The sequence below is a fragment of the Scyliorhinus torazame genome, chromosome 3 (genome assembly GCF_047496885.1).
Source record: "Scyliorhinus torazame isolate Kashiwa2021f chromosome 3, sScyTor2.1, whole genome shotgun sequence".
Taxonomy (NCBI): domain Eukaryota; kingdom Metazoa; phylum Chordata; class Chondrichthyes; order Carcharhiniformes; family Scyliorhinidae; genus Scyliorhinus; species Scyliorhinus torazame.
The window spans coordinates 54,311,217-54,330,077 of record NC_092709.1 but is presented as its reverse complement, the minus strand read 5'-3'; positions in this window follow the sequence as shown (position 1 = coordinate 54,330,077).

Below are 18,861 nucleotides of genomic sequence, written 5' to 3'. Positions count from 1 at the left end.
CATCCTGACTTGGAATATGGGCTCCACCAAAACTACAAGGTCACCTGGCATAACAGGCTGGTCATGACTTCAGTGTGCAAAGCTGATTTGGCACCAGCAGATCAATTTGGAACTCAACACTTCAGCCAACACTCAATTTTAACTTCATAAATCTGAATCTCACAAGTGTTTATGCTTTCTCTAGTTGTTTCAAGCTGCACATCTGTACAGGTGGAGGTGCTGAATGGCTTTCTGATGAATTCAAGACTTTTGAACAATTCAGTTACTCCCAGACATGGGTGATCTAGTAAGGATTTTCCCCGGGAAATGGCTTGAAGAATGAACAGAGGTTGCACAGAGCTGAACAAGCTGCTGGAAAGGGAAGGAGGAGGGAAGGAGGAGGAAAGGAAGGAGGAGGGAAGAATGGCTCTCGGAGCACAGGGCCATATAAAGAGGCTTTGAAGATAACTGTGTCAATGAATGTAGTGTCTAGCTCCTTCCATGCTGGACTGTAAATATTTGCAACATCTTGTAGTTTGCAATGCACTGTTGCTTAAGGGAGTTCCGTATTCAATGAGACATTAATACTTTTCATTCTTTCTTGCCAGAAACAAGCAGGCAGAGTGAACATGCACACTCACTAGTATTGCAAGATGCCATGGACTGCGCACAAATCACTTTAGAGGAAGATCTTTTCAACTAATTTTTATATGGAACAGAGATGAATTCCCCTCCCTCGTTGTCCAATGTGTGAGCATAGATATCAAATCATGCAGGTCATTGTTCGATATCCTGGCAGCAATCTCGATGCTTTATTCTTCAGCAGTCAACTCTGTCAGCTGCATTTAATCCTCCCCTGGCACACTCAAGAGCAGAACTAATGGGTGGCAAAGGCTTTTGGCTGACGATATAGCACCAGTGTGCAATCCATGCATGGGCAGCATACGTATAGTGAGAGCCATGATGTCATACAGAATGCAATAGAACAGACCATTGGCTCGCTGATAAATATTATTGCTGCTTGGACCATTGTGGAGGAGCCCTGTAGGACCAGGCATGCCAAGGCTTTTGGTGATCTGATGTATACAGCACAATCTTGCTGGGACAGACTAGATATGGTGAGCAGCTGTGGAACCAGGAGAAGGAGGTGGAGCAGGAGGAAGAGAAAGGGAGGAAGCATCATAGGCAGTCCCTTGCTGTCTGCACTCAATAACTCACCTGAGTGCAATGCCAGTAACTACAGTCCCATTCCCCCATTTACTACCAATCCCACATCTCTATCACTGACTACCATTGTTTCTGCTTGGTCACAATACCAACATTAATTTACCTAAAATAAATATTGCAAGCAAAATTTACAAATGAAACCATGCCATATCGCATCTGCCAGTCAGCTAACTACATTTTCTTGTTTCCTTGGAACCTTTCTTCTATGTGTCTTGCCTTTTCCTAGTGCTCCTATACAGTATTAAATCAATAGCTAAAAAATGGCTGGTGGAAGGCCGCATATGTTGGTGGGAGATATTGTGATTGTTCTTGGTGACCATGGTCAGCAGCTCTGGGCCTGGAGACTTGGCTTCAGACTGTACTATCTCATCATTGGTGGCAACAGACTGGGCTGTTTGTCTGACAGGCAATAACAAGGGCACTTGGAGCCTGTGCCAATCTCCTGGGGCATCGCCATAGCACTCCTCATAATCTGTTGGAGGACAGGTTACTGGACAGCAAGTCCATTTGCACATTCTTGGCACAACCATGATGCCAGCAATCTTAGCTTTTGGGCAGCAATCTCACCTTGCATGTCAGTAGACTGAGTTCCACTACAGCCCTCAGATGTAGTTGCTGCCTGTACTGCAATGGGAGCCTGGTCACTGGCCACCATGGTTGCATTCACAAGTGGGCCACCACTCCATGCTGAAAAGTTGGATTTAAAACGCTGCACAAAACTTAATGTCGGATTCCTCCATGCTCTCTGTCATCGAATTCAGGCTTTCTGGCAGGTTTTTCAATGTACCAATGATTTTTGTGCTTACCATAATTAAATAAAGTAAAGACCCCATAGTCCCAGATGACCATAGGCTGCTTTGCCCTTGAGGGCAAGAGCTGACAGGTCATGATTTAACCTGAAGATCACCACATCTCAGGTGAGGGGCAAGGTTGAGAAGGCAGGGCCTTCATGAATATCCTCAGCCGGTGTGGGAATTGAGCTAAACCACCATTATTTCTCTGTCAGCTGCCCTTCTGAAGTCCTCAGCTGTATTCTGTGGGACCTCTGTGCGACCTTGTTCCCCGGTGAGTTGGCACCTTCTTTACCCTTTGCCCTGGCTGCAGTCCAATCATGCCTGGTGTCTCACCTCCCACCTCCTCTAATTTATCCTTGCATGCAGTATGTGTATCTAAGCTGGTGGCTGCACAGGTGAAAGCAAATGACGTTGCAGTATCATCATCAGCACTCTTGGAGTCCCTCCACGGACTGGTCAGGTTGTGTCTGTCACATGTCTGAAAGAAAAAAGACACAAGAGTAAGGTTGTAATGCAGAGGGTGCAGGGTGCAGATGAAGGGGTGGGCAGCAGTGCTAAGAGGGTGAGGTGAAGCATATGAACGTTAGTTATGAGTCTTAATTCTAGAGATTGATGGTAGATGAGTGATGGAGATGTGGTGACATTAGAAGTGTTTGGGCCTCATCCCACAGATGGGAGGATATGGCATTTGAAGATGCATTCACTGACCTTGACCACTCGTATGAAGTAATTGAACTTCCTATTACCCTGTATGCAGGTCCTGAGGGCTAATTCCTACCTCTCCAGCTTTCTGCTCCGACTGCTTTTTGAGGGCCTCCACGCCTTCTGTGGATACAGGACATCTCTCCCATGTTTAACCTTATGTATCCAGTGTAGTGCCAGAAAACCATGGAGGCCTTTCTCTTCCAAGTTGTTCCATTCTTCACTGTTTCCCAGATCAGATTCCCTTCTGACACAACTGCCAGAACTTGCTCCAATCACAATAAGTCCCATTAAGTCTTGCAGGATAACTTTAAATGGTGCTAGCAAGGAATCATTGCTTTGGGCCCCCTGCTGATGCATGTGGCCAATGAACAGCTCGTTTTGCACTGACTACATGCACTAACTGTTCAAGTGAGCAGGCAATCTAAAGTTGGCTTGTTGGCTGCATTACAGCAATCAGATACCGATCAATCAAACATCATGATCCCAATGCACATTTTCAAGGTTTATCAATTTAGCCGACAATATTTTTCTCAAGCTGAATGCAGCTCAATATAAGTTTCCGCCCTTAATTCTGTTAATGACCTCAATTGGTATTTCAATGGAAAATGTGTTTCAAATATAGAAAACCCAGTTCTGGAAATTAATGACCTTAATCCATAACAAATACTGTATGATACACAAGAACTGCAATTCCAAGCAAGTGTTAGACTTCAGCAACATTATCCTTTCAGGTCTTACACACTAAAATTAGTGTTTGATGTAGGCTGAGGAATGATTCAAAACTGCTTTCCCTCTCAGGTATCCCTCTCAAACACCGGGGGTATTTTAAACTTAATTTTCCAGGAGATATCAAATGGGCAGGGTGTAAAACCAACATTGTGTCCAATCTCGTCACTTTCCAAATGGTTGGTTTAAGTTAAAATTGTTCCCATTTTAGGGCGGCATGTGGTTAGCTCTGGGACTGCGGCGCTGAGGACCTGGGTTTGAATCCTGGCCTGGGTCACTGTGCGTGTGGAGTTTGTACATTCTACCCACAACCCAAAGATGTGCAGGTTAGGTGGATTGGCCACGCTAAATTGCCCCTTAATTAGAAAAGAAAAATAATTGGCGACTCTAAATTTAAAAAAAAATTGTTCCCATTTTGCCTTTCTGCATCAACGTCAAGGCCCGAACTTCCAGATTTGTCTGTTGGTAGTTTCCATGTATGTGTCAACAAATATTTTTATACATTTAATGATCAGTTCATTTAAATTCTACCTGCAGTTGACAAATAAAGCAAATCCTCAAGTGTGGGAAAGACTGGTCCTGAGAATGGAATGCCCAAAATGTTTCATGATGCAAATGTACTATTCTTCAGTGAATAGTCTTGTAGTGCGAGTCTCGTATGCATCATAACTGAATTTGTGGAAAAGAAAATCTAATTCAAGAAAGAGCAGGTCAAAACCACTTAAAAATCTACTTTTATGTTTGGACCAAATCAAACCCAAATTTAAAAAACATTTTTTACCTGACTGTTGATAATGGAAAATGGCTTCAGGAATGGTCTTCCTTTTAATGATTTGTCTTAAAAGAGTTGACATTTATGACTTTGACATCCTCTTGCAGTCAATCTTTTACATTTTAGCTGTTTAACTCTTTAATGCGTACCTGTCTATCTTCTGACTGTCATCACTTTTGATCATTCTTCCCCTTCCCCATGTTGTCAGCTGAAGTTCATGTGCTACAAAGAAGCATGTTGAAGAGTCAACACTGGTTCAGTATTGTAAAGAGGATGTTGGTTAGCTCAGTCGGATGGTCTGTGATGTGGAGCGGGGCCAACAGTGTGGGCTGATGTTATTCATGAAGCCCCGCCTTCTCAACCTTGTCCCTTGGCCGAGGTATGGTGGCCCTCAGGTTAAAACACCACCAGTCAGCACGTGAACGGGAAGGATAACTGAACATTTTGGGTGGAAAACGTTATCAGTTGTCAGTTGTTATCAATTGAGAGAAGTTCCTTCATAGACCTGGCATGAAGAAAGAGGGGAGGGACAATGTTCAATGAGAATGAAGAGTTTGGGTCCCCTGATCAATTTGACGAAGAGGTGACTAATGGATTTGGCAGACTGAAGATAGATCTTGTAGTGATGAAAACGGACTGGCATTACATATTGTGCACAACACAAAAAGCCACCTCAGTCAGGCAGGTAAAAGGTAAAGGTGACTCAGGCATGCAGCAGAACTTTTAACTTATGGGCAGTGAAATTGGCCAATGCCCTGGGTTCAGAGAGAATCAGCAGCTGATTTTGTATCTGATGTTCGTTCCGCAGGAGTTCACAGAACAATAGCGCAAACTGTTCTTGGAGGCTTATTTCCTAGTCTCACTCGTTTTCACTTGGTTTAAAATTTTTAAAAACATAGCAATATTTTCCGTGTACAAGCTGGTACAGTGAAAAATCATATGCAATGAGCTCATTTGTGCTGCTGGTATAAGTCTGTATTCTCCACTGTATTGGATTGGTTGCCTGTTATACATGGCAGCTGATCTTCCTCTCTGTTAACCTCAATGGGAAAGAAACCTAGAGAGGTGTACAGTGGACATCTGGGCCAGACTTCTCCGGTCGTCAGGATTCACTTTTCCTGCTGGCAGCTCATCCCTGCCAGCAGGTTTCGTGGCAGCGTGGGGTGGTTTCGATGGGAAATCCCATTGACGAGTGGCAGGTAAATAGAATCCCGCCACCAGAGTTTGACGCCCGGCCCGAGAAAGATGCGGCTGGGGGATTGGAGAATCTCACCCCTGATCCGATACCATGGGTAGAATTTTGTTGTCACGCAGTGGTCCCAGCGATGGGCCGGAAAGACAAAATCGACCCCACCTTGGCCATTTGTGGCATTTTCTCTGGGACGAACTTGACACTGGGGCTACCATCCATTGAAAAGAAGGCCGCCGCCAATTGGAGGACCAACATAACTATGTTGCTTTCCATTCCCTGACCTGGGGGGCACTTCTTTCATGGCCTCTACACTGACCATAGCTATGCAAAAAACATTTTAACTGACAATTCTAAGGGGCGCTATGTCAAACAGGGACATGCATTACAAAACAATAAAAATGGGAACCTCTAACTATTCTTAATACACTACACTCACTTAAACATTTCATTATTCTAACTTCCTCAACCATACAAACAAAATCATAGCAGTCTATACACATGTTTCCTGGCTTGGCAGTCAAGCTCAGGATCGTACAATTGCTCATGAACAGTTCTTTACATTTCTTTATTTACAATAAAACTGCAAATGAATGCTCTTTATTATAGATCGCGGGGGTCAGGGGTCTGGTCGTATCCGAAAATAGGGGATCTGATCCTATATACCGGGGTGCGAGCGCGGTAGGCTCTCCTTCTCCATTTCCTTAGACGCATAGTCCGCACGATGCAGCAGAGTATCGCCAATACCAGTAAGGTTTCTATTACATATGACAGAGAGTACCAGGTTATAAACCTGGCACACCAAGATGGTGTGGTGTCGCTGGTGACTGGGCTCTGGGTACTGTGGGGAAGTGAAACATTAACGGCTGGGGGGCTTGAAATCATGGGGTTCGCGTTCACTCACAACCAAATGTCCATTAGTATGATGATGATCCATGTGGAGGAAGTCCTCATGGCTCTTCTCTTTCCTTTTCTTTCTTCTCTTCTCCAGTCCTGGAGCTTCTGGAGTTCTGTGGAAACAAGCATAGTGTCTGTAACTATCTTGGTTTAACATCTCGTACGACAGTCTGTCTGTCCGTTAGTGCCAATCACTCCCTTTATAATTGGTCACTATGTGTGACTCCCTCATTTTTTTTCAAAAACCAAATTTTAAGACAAGACACACTTCCAAATAATGAACCACTGTGAGCCGTCTCGCAGACTGTGCAATTTACCATCCAAATGTTTGAAGATGTAAATAGCATGTGGTTGGCAACCTAAAGGTTACCTGAAACAAAACAAAACTTTTTGAACTAAAATTTCCAAAATGAAGTATGGGCCCCGACGGGTAAGGGATGGATGGAGGCCCCGGGTAGGACGGTTACCAATGCCGTGTCACTCCTACCCGAGCGTAGCTGACCAGAGGGGGTGTTCCCAGGCAGGGCGGGTCCCAAGCCGTGTCTCCACTGCCTGAACAACCGACAAGAATGGCCAAGAAATGTAGTCATCGTGGTGGGGCTGCCGTAGTGGTTCTTCCTTGAACCAGAAGAGCAGTTAAGAACGGGCGTCTGCTACCATAACAAGTCTCTGCAGACAAGCTAGTTCCGCTGAACTAGTGTCTGGCAGTAGTGAGTCTCTGTGGGCAAGTCCTCAGAGGTTTCGGCCGAAAAGGCGTGGGGCCGTGAATTTTTTTTTTTCGGTCTGACAAACAACATTTAACAAACTTACAAACAACATAAAACATTCTGCAGGTTACATCAGAAAGGACAACACTTCTCCCAAGCGGTTCCTTTTAAAGCATCATCTGGACACCTCAGTTCTCGGTTGCGAACAGGGCCGCAAAGGGGTTCTCGGTTTTGGAGTCAGACGTAAGGTCGTCATCTTCTCCCGGGTGCCAAACTCTTGAGTGTACCAGGGCTGAAAGGGCTGCATGGTGTGAGGTGGGGTCACTCTCGTCGTTGCGGACGAGTCGGAACAATTTATCTCGGTGCCAAAAGTTGGTGTCTAGTTGTGTGGGGACGGAATCGGGGTCGTCAGTGTGGTTCGGTGGTCGGTGGTGGGGTTTGTTCAGGAAAGTGATCATGAAGGGATCACTTGGTTCGTAGTCGGATTCGCTGGGTGTGGGTCCTGTTGCATGGGGATAGTAAGGAGGCGTGCTGTGGCTATCGTCCGAGTCACAGTCGCTGTCTCTGCTGCTGCAGTCTGTGGGCGTTCCGGTGCGGAGTGTATATTTCGGGGGTGGAGTCGAGGTCGAATCCGTGGACATGTTGGGGGATGGTACGGTTATGTTGGCTGTGGGCGGGGCATGGCCTGCTGCGTCGAGCATGACGTGGTGTGCGTGGTTAGACTGTGTTCCGTATGCCTTCAGCTGGTTGATATGGAACCACGCAGTCTTGCTGTTGGGATACTTTATTTTATAAACGGAAGGGCTTACTTTGTCCGCAATGGAGTACGGACCTGAGTATTTTGGTGACAGCAATGTGCTGGGGTTATATACGGAGAGCATGACTTGCTGTCCTATACTGTACTCAGTCGCATGCACTGACTTGTCGAAACAAGCCTTGCTCTGTTTCTTTCTGGTGCCCAATTTTACTGCGGCTGCTAGCTGAGCCATTTTAACATTTTCAACTAATTGCTCTACTGCTTTCTCGTGTGTGAGGGCCGTCACCTCAGGGCTGGTCAAGTCTAAACCTAATAAATATTCTGTGCCTTTCATAGGGCGTCCGGTCATGAGGGTGTGTGGGGTGTAACCTGTGGAAGTAGAAATTGTATTACGCAAAAACATCAGCGCAAAAGGGAGACTGAGTCCCAAGTGGTGTTGTTTTGCTGGACCCATTTTAGGGTCCGATTCATGCGCTCCACAATACCACTCGACTGTGGGTGGCATGCTATGTGGAATTTTTGGGTGATGCCAAATATCGTGAGGACGTTCTGCATGACACGTCCCGTAAAATGGGAACCTTGGTCTGATTCAATGCTGCGGGGGAATCCCCATCTTGTAAAGATGTGGTGGGTCAAAATCTTGGCTGTGGTTTTTTGCCGTGTTTGTGCGGGCTGGGAATGCTTCCACCCATTTCGTAAATGTGTCAATTACCACAAGTACTTGATTGTAGCCATTCCTGCAAGGGGGCAGTGGTCCTATAAAATCGATCTGGAGGTTAGTCCAGGGGCCATTAACGGGTCGGGTGTGGCTAAGTTGAGCCTTTTTGGCATATCTGTCCAGATTATTCTGGGCACAGATAAGCCAATTCACGATGTAATGGTTTACATCTTCCTTTAAATTCGGCCACCAACAGAGCTGCTTGAGATGGGCTGTAGTGGAATCGATTCCCTGATGCCAATGACTGTCATGGAACAAACAAATCAGTTGATTCCTGTCCTGTTCAGGAACCACATAAAGGGTGTCTTTTAACACCACACCGTCAAGTGTGGTCAGGGCATTTTTAAACGTCTCATAGGGTGTTGGATATTTTCCTTTTACAATCTCCCTGAGATTGCTGTCCTGCTTCTGGGCCTCCACTAGATCCTCGATCTTTGTCTGTGAGACCTGAACTGCACTCACTGGTGCGCCTTCGGGGGCGTGTCCAAAAATATCCGTGTCTGGAACCTGCTTTAGCCAGTGCGTCGGCTTTTACATTTCCAGGGGGGGAGGAGCAATGGTGACTACGAACCTTGACTATCCCAAAAGTCCTGTTCTGTGCTCTCTCTAAAATGTGATGGAGCAATGGGGCTGAGGGGAGGGGTTTTCCGTCTGCGGAAACAAATCCTCTTGGTTTCCACAGGGGCAGAAATTCCGTGAGGCTGTTGCAGACATAGAGGCTGTCCGTATATATGCCTGCTGGGCTGGGGAAGGAATCTGGGTGTTCCACTATATATGCGATGGCCGCGAGCTCTGCTGCCTGCGCGGCTAAGCGGCCTGGAAGTTTTAACAATATTTTCTCAAGGGCGGGTCCCTGCGCGTCCTCGACATAGATACCGCAACCTGTTATGCATTGCCCATCCAAGACTGTGGAAGATCCATCCACATAGATATTTATGGGCTCACACGTGTCCGTGTGCTGGGGGCTCTGGGTTGAACTAACTATCATTCTGGGGGGTGTTTTAGCGATAAAGGGGCCTGTGTTGTGGTGTGGAGAGATAATTTCACATTCATGGGGGGTTCCGGGGTACTGTAAGTTGTCGGCTAAAAAGGAGTGCGTCTTTGTCCGTTTCACAGTGATGTCCCGTCCCTGCAGGAGAAGGGTCCATCTGGCTGCTCTAATCTGGCTTACTGTACCCTCCTTGAGTCATCTATCCAGTAAAAGTTGGCTGGGGGTGTTTTCGGTGAGAATTGTGATGGGGTTCAGTCCGGTAATATATGAAAAATACTGCACTGCCCAAAATACTGTGAGTAGGTGCCTCTCACAGGCTGAGAATCCCTGCTCCACAGCATCTAAATTTCTGGAGGCATAAACTACGGGCCTTAACTGGTCGTGCCGTTCCTGGAGGAGCATGGCTGAAAGGGTGCGGTCTTTGGTCGCTACCTCCATGGTGTAAGTGGAAAGTGGGTCTGGAACTTGTAGTGCGGGGACTGCTATGAGTGATTGCTTCAACGCATCCACAGCATCCGTATGCTGTGGAAGCCATTCCCAGGGGGCTCCTTTCTTTAGGAGGTCTGAGAGGGGTGCTGCCTTGCTGACGAAATCGTCAATGTGGTTTCGGCAGTAGCCAACCAGTCCTAAAAACGACCGGAGGGCTGAAACGTTCTGGGGAAGGGGCAATTTAGCAATCGAGTCAATCCTTTTATGCTCGATCTCGCGTTTACCATGTGTGATAATTGTTCCCAAATATATCACCTTTTCTTCCAAAATCTGGGCCTTTTTGGGGTTGACTTTACAACCGATTGAGTGTAATCGTTCCAGGAGTTCGGTGAGAAGCTTAATGTGCTCTTCCTTGGTGTCTGTCTGCAGTAGTAGGTCGTCTACATATTGAACCAGACATTCGGGGCGAGAGAGTTTGGCTAAACCATTTGCCAGCTGTCGGTGGAAAATGGAGGGGGAGTTGTGGAAGCCTTGTTTCAGGTATGTCCACATCTACTGCTGTGCTTTAAAGGTGAAGGCAAATTTGTACTGGCACTCCTTTGCCAATGGAATGGACCAGAATCCATTACTGATGTCCAAAACCGTAAAGAATCGGGAATTGAGTCCCTGCTTAAGCATGGTCTCGGAAGTTGTGGCTACTGTGGGGGCTGCTGCGGGGGTGATTTTGTTGAGTTCCCGGTAATCGATGGTCAGTCGCCATGATCCATCGGGCTTTCTCACTGGCCAAATCGGGGCACTATTAGTGGAGGCTACTGATCTAAGTACGCCCTGCTCTAATAAGCTTTCTATTACCTTGGAGATTTCTCCCTCTGTCTCTTGGGGAAATCCATACTGTTTTGGGGGTCTCGGGTCAGGTCCTGTTATTTGTATGGAGCCAGTCATCCGTCCACAGTCGTGCTTGTGGTTCGCGAATGCTGCCCTGTTCTTTTGCAGAACTGCCCTAACCTGCTTGTCCGTACTAAGCGTGATTGGGTTGAACCAAAATTTGCCTCCTGCGCTAATTTTGTTCGCGTATTCTTCTATGTTGAGCGTTGCGGGGGCTCTTGCAGACTTTGCCATTTTCCAGACACATTGGTTGACTGGATCGAATGAAAGATTGTGGGAATTCATGAAATCGATTCCCAGAATGTGTTCTGCTGTGTGGGGCAGATCGACTAAAGCAACGGGGTGCTTGGTGGTGATGGTGCCGATTTGAATGGGTACAGGGGCTGTGATGTGTCCCTGCTGTGAGTGGCCTGTAAAGCCGCTGAGGGTGATAGTGGCTGTAGTGGGCCACGTGTCCTTTTGAAACATGGTGGAGGAATTTATTGTGATGCGGGACCCTCCCGTGTCCCAGAGAAATTCGATGGGCTGTCCCCGAATTTTTGCTGCAACTACCGGTCATCAGGACCTATCCCAAAGGGTGTCGCAGACCCAACTGGAGGAGCCTGTATGTGGTGTTGGGTGCTCTGATGCACAGATGCCTGCATTGCATTCTTTCCTATCCGAATGCTGCTCTTCAAATCTGGGACAGGGGTATTAAGGCGGTGTTGTAAATACGGGTACGGCTTTCGCTACTTTCCGAAATACAAACTTACGACAGTTTTATCGCAACAAAAAATCTATCAGTTTTACCTTATAACCCTGTTAGTTACGCATGCATACACACACTTCCGAATTATGAGTATTGATCAGAACTGCTTGAACGCTTGTGGTTTTCTGTTCCCAATTGGATCTCTAATTCAAATTCTTGGGTTCTCCCGGAGTGGTTTTCCACTTCTAGATCGGGTCCCGTCAGGATGTCGCCAAATAATGTTGCTGATTTTCTCCTTGGTTCAATTGCTCTGTTTTATTACCTTTGCTCTCGAGTCGCCAGGTATCTTTATTATACACAGTAATCGTTACTCATGCTCAAATTCTACGTCTAAGCTACTTCTATAACTAACAGGCCCCCCAGGTCAGGGGAACAATTTTGTTTGGGTTCTGAGCCTGCGGGATTCGAAGTTGGTATGGATTGGTAGCTAGGAGCGCCGATCTTGTAGCGAGCGTTGAATTAAGACTTACGAGTGTCGGTCTTCACTGCACCGGTCACGGTCAACGTTGGTTCTGTAGCCATGTAAAATGGCTGACTCCCGAGCAGAATGGCCAAACCCCGATTTAAAATGGCGAACGGAAGAAGCTGATGGGAAAATCAGCCAACAGGACTCAAACAGACAGCTGCAGGTAAAACAGTGTATTCGCCTCTGGGGAAGCCAGACCGAATCGATACCTGCAGCCATCAACATAACAACACCCCAGCCATCTGCATAATAAGTAGCAATCCCGGGAACAATTGCTACAAATTAGTAACACAAAGCCGACCCAGACCTTTCACCGCCAGCAGGAGCTGACACAAAGAGAGGTAAACGACCACCCCTCGATCAAGGAATCGCTCCAGCATTGGAGAAAATCGAACCAAGTGATTGGGACCAAGTCCAATCACTTGGAACCAGGTACAAGGTCCGCCCCGAGAGGCGTGAAGCCCCTGGGGACTATAAGAATAGGGGCCAAGTTCAAATCGGCCCTTCTTCCCTTCTCCTCCCGGCTGCACCCTTCTTCTCCTCTCCGCACCCTTCGAGACCCTTCTGCAAGAGAACCTAAGTTTTACTCCAACGATCGCTACCAGATAGGCACTCCTGACTGTTGACTTGTACCAGCTTTTGAATCCCGCAGGCTCAGAACCCATTCAAAAGGCCATTCGTTTCCCTGACCTGGTGGGCAATTTCCAAAGTTAAGTATTGGCCTGTTAGTTGTAGGAAGTAGCTTAGAAGTAGAATTAATGTATAAGTATTAATTGCTGTATATAATAAATGAGCGTCGATTTAACTCTTACTAAGCGGTGTGTTGGATTATTAATCATTACTCGGACTTGAACCACGTGGTGATATCAGAAAGATACCTGGCGACTCAAGAGCAAAGGTGGCAGAATAAGAGCAATTAAACTAAGGCTAAAACGAGCAACAGTTCATTGTTGCTGGGTGACCCGGGCAGGTAGAAGAGAGTGAAGAGGAGCTGCTGAAGAGTGAAGAGAGCGATTTGAACTTGGGGCTCAACTCTTAATAGTCCTCAGGGGCTTCCCGCCTTTCGGGGCGGACCCTGTACCTGGTCCCAAGTGATTAGACTTTGTCCCAATCGCTTGGTTCGATTTTCTCCAATACTGGAGCGGTTCCCTGATCGATGGGCGGTCTTGAGGTGCTCGTTCACCTCCTTTGTGTTGGCTCCTGCTGGCGCCAAGGAGTCTGGCTTTGCTTTGTGTGTCAAAATGTTACTTATTGTTCCCGGGGATTGCTCATCAGTATGCAGGTGGCTGCTACATTGTTATGGTGATGGTCACTGGTATCGATGTTGTCTGGCTTTTTTGCAGAGGTAAATACACAGCAAACCTGCAGCCGCTGATTTCTGTCTTGTTGGCTGACTTTCCCATCAGCCTTTGCCGTTCGCCTTTTTAAATCGGGAGTTGGCCACTTTAGGTGGCTACAATGCCCTATCCAAAAGAAAAAAAACATTCAGGCCAGTATTCTTATTTCTCAGCTTTTGCTTGTGTTCCCTTTGAAAGCATAGAAGACCAGTTTGGATCAGTATTCTTATTTCACTAGTTTTTTCCTTCTGGGTAGCAATTCAATGGGTGGGGCTGTTTGGTGATGGAGGATGGGGTTTGCCACAGGGGCAGCCATTGCCAACAGAGAGGTTGTCCAGGGGTCGAGGAGTGCCCAAATAGGAGGCCCGCCCCAAGCTCTCATGGTGATGCCGAGCAGAGAACTCAACCATCCCTGGTAAAATATCAGCGGTGGCAGAAAGAAGCCTAATTGGCCTCTGGGGGAGAGGACAATCCTCCACCTTCCCCATTGCCGGTGAAATGCCATGATGACCAGAAGGTGATAGACACGCCTCCCACCTTCCCTTGCCATTCTACTGGGCTACCCAACGTCCCAACACATCTCTACGGAGTTGGTCAAATTCAGCCCCACCGGTGTTACACTCACTCCTAAGGTGAAGGTTCATCCCATGATCCCAATATGAAAGGAAATACAATGAAATGTAACGAGGAGAATGCAGAAGAAGCCCTGGAGAGATGGCTATATTTGGATTGTGCATTTTTAACAGCTATGTTACAAACATTTAAGTTTTCAATCTTCTAACACTGAATGATGTTTATAAGTTTTATATATAAGGGCACAAGAAATTAAGTCTGTTCCGACCAGCCAGGTGAGGTTCCCCAAAGATTTTTGACCCAGGTGAGATCCCTCAACTTTTCACTGTCTGACTGGGATACCCCCCCCCCCTCCCCAATTGTTACAAACCAGAGTCAGGAGGGATGACTGACTCATGTCTATGTTCAATGAACCCTCTACTGGCAGCAACAAGGTTTAATTGAACAAGGTTCCCTTTTCCTTGGTTACCTATTCCAGACCCAACAGTTATGTTCAAAAAGGAGCCAATTTAACCAGGCTTTCCTGAGTTAAGATAGGGCAAGTTTCTTAACTACTAAAAAAGTAAGGAGAAATAGTAAAACACATGCATCGACATTCATACTGGTTAGAAATAAGAATTGAGTCCAATAGTAAGTAAATATAAATAAAAAGTTAGATGGAACAGTCCTTGATTTGTGAGGAGTTGATGATAACACATGTGACAGTTACAAATTGATTCCAGGATAGTGGACTTCTGGAGGCGAGTAATTAATTTTTCGGATCAGGTTTTCTGAGGTTTGGTAGAGAGATTTTGATTTGCTTTCCAGCTGCGACCCTTTATGCTGGCTGATTGACTTCCACAGTCAGAGAGGGAGTTTGAGATGTTCCTGCAAAAGATGGCTATTTCCTCTCTGTAGGAGCACTGCTTCTGGTACTGAATCATACACTTCCAGTGTGGAAAAACTCCAGCTGATTTTCCTCACAGTGCAACACACACACACACCCGCACACACACACACACAGACTGTCAGAGCAGGCACAGGAAAACAGGTAGGCTTCAGGCATCTCTCTCAGTTGAACCTTTAACAGCCTCTTTGTACATTCAAACTGAAACTTGGATTTACACTAGTCTGTCTCAGCAATTAAATTGAGGGTCTTTGAGGTGACATTGTTGTTCTATTTACCAGAGATGGTAACCAGTCTTTGGATTCTTTTAGGAGTACCTTGTCTGGGAACACAGGGAGAAAAATACCCTGCAATCATTCCTGTTTATTTTTAAAGTGTATTTTACTATTTTATTTCAAACTTATTCAAAAGTACAAAAACATAAGTCACAAACAACATTCTCCACACCCCACAGTTTGTGCATGTTTTTCCCCCTCCTTTTCACCCTCTTCCCCCCCCCCCTCCCTTCTCACCCCGCCCCCCCCGCTTTCCCGAGATGAACAATTCCTCAAACATGGTCATGAGCATCCCCACCGCATCTCCAAGGCCTCCGCTGATCCCCTCAATTTGAACTTAATCTTTTCCGATCGGAGAAAATGGTACAGGTCCCCCAGCCAGGCCACTACCCCGGTTCTCATACTCATCTGCCAACCTCTGAAAGAACTCACTCATCCTCTCACGAGTCAAATGCACCCCATGCACCACCTTAAACTGAATCAAACTCATCCTCGCTCACGAGGAGGGTGAATTCACCCTGTGCATTGCCTCACTCCACATTACCCATCCTATCTCTTCCCTCCCAACTCTTCCCATTTCTCTTTCATCCTTCCCACCTGCGCTCCCATCTGCTCCCCCAGCCACTCATATATATCACCAATCCTCCCCTCCCCTTCCACATCCGGGAACAGCAACCACTTCAACAAGGTATTCTCCGGCAGCTTGGGAAACCCTCTCCATTCCTTCCGCGCAAAGTCCCTCACTTGCATATACCTGAACTCGCTTCTCTTCGGCAGCTCCACCCTCTCCCACAACTCTTCCAGCTTTGCAAACATCTCCTCCAGATATAGATCCTCGCCCTCACCAGCCTCACCACTCTCCACTTGCTATACATGCCATCCGTCTCCCCCGGCTTAAACCCATGGTTCCCACACAACGGTGTCAGCACTGACATTCCACCACCCCCATCAACACCGCTCGGCTCACTACATAAATGTCAATGCTCGAGTATTCCTTGTGCAGGTGCGAGAAGAAGGAGTACTCTCAAGCCTGTCAAGGTCTGGAATCGTTCCCACCAACCCCTTACAAATCCCACGTCGTCTCAATTTGGTGCATAAATGTTCAATAGCACCACCGGCGTCCCCTCCAACACCCCGCTCACTATCATATACCCTCCTATCTGAGTCCCGCACTTCCTTGGCCCCTACAAATCCCGCCCTTTTGCTCAGCAGGATGACCACCTCCTGTGACTTTAAATCGAACCCCAAATGAAATACCTGACGCACCCATCCCTTTTCTCAACCTAACCTGATCCTTCACCCAGAGGTGCATCTCCTGCAGAAAGACTATCCCCGATTTCAAGCTCCTCAAATGCGCAAATACCGAGACCTCTTCACTGGCCCATTCATTCCCCATACATTCTATGTTACAAGTCTTACCGGAGACTTGCGCCTCCACTCCCCTCTACCATCCGCCATCATTCCCTTCCATTTCTACCTCCTTTGATTTCACCCTGAACCGTGCCCATCCAAGATGGCCCTCGTCTCCGTCCATGACCCCATTCATTCTCCAACACTGTCAGGCCACATCTCCCCTCGCTCCTCCACCTACCCCTTACCCCCTCCCCCAACTCACTTCCGTTCACCACCAATTCCTGCCAGTGTGGCAGCTCCTGCCCGAAGGCCCCTACTCTTCATCCCGCCCTTCCCTCCTTGGTCCATGCAAACGGCTCCCCGTGGACCCCACTCTCCCCCACACAAACAAAAACAGATTCAAAACCACTGGTCACCCCCTTCAAAAAGAAAAACACCACATACGGCGGGGGTGGGGGGTGCGGGGAGGGGGGCTGCAGTTACCCCCTTTCAAAACTTGGACCCTGTTCCCCTCCCATTTACAATTCCGCTTCTCCCTGGCCCATCGCAAGATCTTCTCCTTCTCCACAAATTTATGGAGCCTCACAATCACCGCCCATGACGGCTCACCCGTTCTCAGCTTTTGCTTTAGGGACCTGTGTGTCCAATCTACCTCTGGGGCCTTTTCCAGTACCTCCTCCACCACCAGCCCTGACAGCATACCCGAGACATATCTTGTGGTGCTCGTGCCTTCCACACCCATGGGCAGGCCAACAATACGCAGATTCTGCCATCTGGACCTGTTCCCCTGCTCCTCTACCTTTTCCCTTAACAACTTGCAACGATCCTCCAGGAGCCCCACCTCCACGTCCAATGTCACCACCCGATCACTGTGGTCAGATATTACCCTCTCCATCTCCCGGATCTGCGACCTCTGTGCCTCCAGACACTTCTCTACTCTCATCCATCAACCCTTTCAGTGGTGTAATCACTCCTTAGATGGCCTTCGACCTATCCTCATGCATCTCCTTTTGTTGCTGGCGGAACTCTTCCCAATAAACGGCATCGACTGCTCCATCCAGCGTTTTCCAACTTGCGACATCCCTTCCCCCTCCGCCAACTTCCCAATTTCTGTTGCGCCACAGGTCTCCTCCAGTTCCTTGGCCGGGTCTTTAACTTTCTTCTGCCGGGTCTGGTAACCAACAGACATGCCACTCACGGGGGTCCTTCTCCTGCACACCTTCAGCTACACTTTTCTGTCAAAATTAGCCCACTTTTTGGTAAAGAGAGCTCAAGCCAACGCCTTTGAGCTGCCCTGTGTGCGACTACTCACTCCATGGCCGCCGCCAGAAGTCCCAGTCATTTCTAACTGCACATTCTTCGCCATCTTTGGGGTATGTGTCCATTTTAAAATATAAAACTGAGGTCTTTTTAAAGCCTACTATTTCTGTGCATATATTACATGGTGTTTTCTCCATCATTAATACAAGTCAGTGAGTAATCACGCGTTAAACTTCACTGCATTTTTCCAAATTAACTTTTGAAATCTTTTAACCATCCTGTATGGGGTGGAAAAACCACTGGAGCAAAAATTGCTGTTAGTCCACATCTGAACAAGTGAGAGTGTTGATACTCTCAGTGAAAAGTCAACTGCATGAATGGTTTTACTTGGAGTTGTCCATAATTGGCAAAACAAACTGCGAACATGTTATAGTTAATGTCGGTGCTCAAAAGTTAATGATCAGTCAGAATGGGCTGAAGGATTTGCCAACCTACCTTCCAACCTTTCTTAAATTTTACGGCACAATAACGCACAACATATTTGACATTGGCATAGCACTGACCAGTATTTTATGTGACAATTTATATTTTGACGAGTTTCTTTCACAACGCATTCAGATGCTAGGTTAGTGGTACATGGCCACTGAGGCATTTCCTCACTGAGCTGTTTGAAACTAATCTCAATCTGCTGAAGCAAATTGTTTGCTCAATGTGGAAGAAGAAATTGTTTCACCTCACTGGTGTACCTTGAGTGATTGTATTGATTTTTTTCTTCACGCACGCTAGTGAAAAAATCTCAACTCAACAGTGGGCATTAACTGGGAGACCATATCCCTTTCAAGTTCATGATTTTGACTTGAGTCAGTAGTGAAATATTGCTCTCGCTGATTGGCATGTCGGCAACAGGGAGGCACAGACTCAGGACTCTGAGCAGAAGGACAGGAATACTCTTACAGAGTGGATTATTAGAAAATGGAATGCTTTACCGCAAGTGTCTCACATAAAAAGAGAAATTGGATAAGTGTTTGAAAGGGAAAAATATGAAAGGATATGTGGGAAGGGCAAGGCAACAAGATTAGAATAGATAATTTGAGTTAAAGAGTTTGTATTGGCAGAGGTTTGACGAGTTTAGTGACCTTCATCTGTGCTCAAATATTTATGATTTCATGCGGAGAGCCTCCAGCTAA